Genomic DNA, 4,526 nt, shown 5'->3' with positions numbered 1-4,526 from the left:
GTATCCCTTTACAGATGGTTGTGAGCCACCACGTGGTTGCTGGGAATTGAACTTAGGACCTCTGGAAGAGCAGCCAGTGCTCTTAACCGCTGAGCCATCTCTCCAGCCCTCAACTGAGTTCTTAAAACAGATATCTACCCTAGTAACCACCACAGACTAATAGGTGGCCTCCCAGTAGTGCTGTGACCAATGGCTCACAGAGACTTATGAGAGTAGAGCCCACCCCTGTCATTTTGAGTCACTTTTGTCACTTTGAGTCACTGTTACTTTTCCCTGCAGCCCAGAAGTACCTTCTTTGGCTTGGAGCCTCTAGAACTCCATTTCTCCAATGTTTCTTTATTTACAGTAAGCACACTCATCCTTTTCTAACGGAGGCCTCTCCATCTTCACCAAGTGTTGCATTACAGGCTTGACATGGTCAGTTTAAGGGTCAGGTCTAGCTGACTGGAGTGTGGCCTTCATGTTATTGGCCTATTGACGAGTGGCTTAGTTGGTGGCCTGGCATCCTATCCCTGTCTTCACGAGTCTCGATTTTTAAAGACCTTTGGGCTACTTCTAGGAGCTGTAAACATCCATGCCTGGAAAGCACTCGAGGCTAATGTCAGGAGCAGATTCAGGAACAAAGTCAAATGTAAACAAATCCTTAGCATTTTCTGGGTATAAAAGGCTGTACGGGCAGGTCTCAAAGGCACAGGCAGTGAACACATCAGGGTTCCTCTGGCTCTTAGAGAACCTCAGTGGTCTTTCCAAAGTTCTTGGTTTTGGTTGTAAAAAGTAGAGTATCATTGTGTACCCATGGCTGTCCAAGAGCTTACTATATAGACTAGATTTAAAGTCGAGAGGTCCACCTGCTCCTGCCTCTCTAGTCAGGATTAAAGATGGGTACCACTACGCCCGTTTTTACGGTCTGTATTTCTGTTTTGTTGTTTGACATGGATTCACATAGTTCTGCCTCTATCTACCAATGGCTTATATGACACACTATACGATTAAGCAGTTACAACAAACTTAGCTTAAGGCATTTTCGTTAAAAAGAAAATTGTTTACCAGGTGGTGGTGGCCTACACCCTTATCCCAGCATTTAGGAGGCAGAGGCCATGGGATCTGTAGTTTGAAGCCAGTCAGGTCTACAGGACAGCCAGGGCTACACAGAGAAACCCCGTCTCCAAAAAAAAGAATTTAAACTTAGTCATGAGTTGGGCTACTGATAATGGAAGTAATATAATGTAACGATAAATGACATATCTGGAAGGGCACAACAAGAAATGTCACAATTGTTTGGTATCCTCAAAAAATATTTAGGTTGAAATTTTATAAGATTTCACCTTAGTTTTTTTTTTTTCTCCCCAAGAAAGGATCTCACTATGTATCTCTGGCTGTCCTGGAAATCTATGTAACCAGACTGGCTTTCCACTCACAGATTCAACGGCCTCTGGCTCCTGAGTGCTGGGATTAAGAGCATGCACCATCACACGTGGCAAAGTTTTGCTTTTAGCAAAGCCTTGTTTTATTTGTCTGTGTAATGATACCCCTGTTTCTACCTCCTAAGTGCTGGGATGAAATGAAAATTTCTGAATGAAAAGGTGTAGAATCAACATCAATTTTAAAGTTTTATGGGAGGGGTTGGGGATTTAGCTCAGTGGTAGAGTGCTTGCCTAGGAAGCGCAAGGCCCTGGGTTCGGTCCCCAGCTCTGAAAAAAAGAACCAAAAAAAAAAAACAACTAAAGTTTTATGGGACTGGAGACATGGCTCAGTGGTTAACAGCATGTACTCCTCTTGTAGAGGACCTGAGTTCAGTTCTCAGCACCTACATCAGGTGGCACACAAATGCCTGTAACTCTAGGTAGATCTCTTTGTGTCTGTGTGCGTGTGTGTACACCACCACCTGTCCCACTCACAAATAAGTAGTAATTAAAAGAGAGAAAAAAAGAGAATGTTTCTTTGTTGAGAAAGAAAATTAGGAAGGGAAGGAGGGAAAGAAAAAAAAAAAGAAAATTTTTGGTCAGTTATGGTACCATAAGTCTTTAATCCAGACACTCCAGAGACAGGGAGATCTTTGAGCTTGAGGCCAACTTTGTCTACATACAATGAATTCCAGGCCAGCTAGGGATATACAGTAAGGCACACTTTGAGAGAGGGTGGGGGGAAGAGGGTGCGAAGAAGAAAGAAAGAGAAGAGAGGGAGAGAATGAGAAGACATAGGCCTTGGCCCTGGGTCATAGGGTCAAGGTTTACCCATCCTGTGCCTGCTGCAGCCAGGTAAGCTCTGAATTAACACTTGACACCCTCCTCCCCAGACTTATACCCCTTCCTATGGGAACGTTCCTTAGAATATTACCCAACCCTGTCCTTGGAACTTGAAATCAAGATGCCTCTCTTTGCTTTTTTTAAACTGCTTGCCCACTATTCATCTGTAGCTGCCAACCAGTGCATGGTGTTTTGGTTTTTGCTTTTTTTGCCTTTAAAAGCTCCCTGCAGAAGACAGGTATGGTGGCACATGCCTTTTATCCCAGCACTTGTGAGGCAGAGCAAGTGAATCTGACTTCAAGCCCAGTGTAGTTTACAGAGTGAATTCCAGGACAGCAAGGGATATTTCAGAGAAATTCTGTCTTGATCGATCAATAGATCAACACACACACACACACACACACACACACACACACACACACTGAAAAAGCAAACAAGCAAGCTCCCTTCCAGCAGAAAGCAGTTGGAGTCGTTCTCTGAGAACTGTTTCTCTGCTGGTCTACAGAGTGAATTCCAGAGTGTAGCCAGAGCTATATAGAGAAACCCTATCACTAGCAAGCAAGCAAGCTCCATGAAAGGTAGTTGGAGTTGTTCTTTGAAAACTGTTTCTCTCTGAGCTTTTGATGGCTGGCTTAATGAGAACTCTCAAATTTGGAATCATTTTTTTCTATTTTTTTAAAAAATTTGGGGTTGGGGATTTAGCTCAGTGGTAGAGCGCTTGCCTAGGAAGCGCAAGGCCCTGGGTTCAGTCCCCAGCTCTGAAAAAAAGAAAAAAGAAAAAAACAAAAAAACAAAAAAATTTATTATTTTTGTTTATATGAGTACACTGTAGCTATCTTCAGACACAACAGAAGAGTGCACTGGATCCCGTTCCAGATGGTTGTAAGACACCATGTGGTTACTGGGATTTGAACTCAGGACCTTGGGAAGAGCGGTTAGTGCTCTTAACCACTGAGCCCTCTCTCCAGCCTGGAATCTGTTTTTAATGCGTGATGGACCCTGGAGAGTCTGCTCCATGACAGCTCAGTTTGTAGTGACTGCCTACGATGCAGGAGGCCTTAGGTTAAATTCTATCATCGAAAACAAACACACACAATTTAAGTTATCTAGGGTTTTTGTTTGTTTGTTTGTTTTTTGTTTTTCTACTTTTCAGGGTTTTTAATAGTCACATGCAGGTCTGGTTCATTTCAGCTCCTTCACTGCCAAACCTGAGGGCAGGGACTGCTTCAGCTTCTCGGCCTTCTCCTTGTCTGTGACAACCAGGGTGTGGAGATACTGCTACAACGGCCTTGACCTTCACGTTATCCTTGTTCCTAACCTTGACAGATCTGGCATCCTTCCCCGGGCTGTGAGTAGAAAGTCCTTGATTTCTTCATTTTCAGAGGCATGGTGCTTGGCTCTGGTCAAGTTATATAGTTCTTGATAAGTGCTTCCCTCAGATTACTTGCATTATTTTAAAAACATAGATTAATTTAAGGTTTTTAGTTTGTCCTCAAATATTAACCAGTGGAAAAAATATTTTCCCTAGTAAATTCAAAGGTACAGCACACACACACACACACACACACACACACACACACACACACACACACAGTAATTTTCTGTATACTGCCTACATTTAAAACTAGTCTTCCTGTAGGGTGGTGGTGCATGTCTTTAGTCCAAGCACTAGGGAGGCACAGACAGGTGAACTCTGAGTCTGAGGTCCCCAGTGAGTTCCAGGACAACCAGGGCTACCCAGAGAAACCCTGACTCAAAACAAACAAACAAACAAACAAAAACCCCAAAACCTTAAAATAAATAAATAAATAAATAAATAAATAAATAATCCACCCACCAGTCCTAACAGGCATAGAAATTTAAGGGTCAACAAATCCCTTGGGGAAACATAAGAATAGTTTCAAATTCAACAATCTCTGGACATACTGGATAAGCCCTTATCTCAGTACTTTGAAACAGTATCAGTAATTCAAGGTTAGCCCAAGGTATCCCAGATCAAGTTCTGAACCAGCCAGGTTCTGACCCTGTTCCCCCCAGCCCCAGGGCCTTGCGGTTTGCTAGGCAAGCGCTCTACCACTGAGCTAAATCCCCAACCCCTGACCCTGTTTTAACTGCAACTCCAAAACAAAAATAAAACCAGACTTTGAGGAGTTCAGAAAAATTGAAATCATTTTCAAGAATTTTACTACAGAAAGACTTGCCACACAAGGATTAAGACCTTGGAGTTCATGCTGGGCTGTTATGAAGTTCGAGATCACTAGGAAAGGATCACAGACTCAA

At 43.0% G+C, this 4,526-nt stretch overlaps 1 pseudogene; it reads right to left on the bottom strand.

Annotated features, from left to right (window-relative positions):
• Nucleotides 1-3,389: 3,389 nt before the first annotated feature.
• On the bottom strand, nucleotides 3,390-4,476 carry LOC116909239 (annotated as a pseudogene).
• Between the last annotated feature and the right edge of the window lie 50 nt (nucleotides 4,477-4,526).

This window comes from Rattus rattus, chromosome 9 (assembly GCF_011064425.1).
Source record: "Rattus rattus isolate New Zealand chromosome 9, Rrattus_CSIRO_v1, whole genome shotgun sequence".
NCBI classification, from domain to species: domain Eukaryota; kingdom Metazoa; phylum Chordata; class Mammalia; order Rodentia; family Muridae; genus Rattus; species Rattus rattus.
The sequence above is the reverse complement of the archived record's forward strand: the minus strand, read 5'-3'. Positions and strand labels throughout refer to the sequence as shown.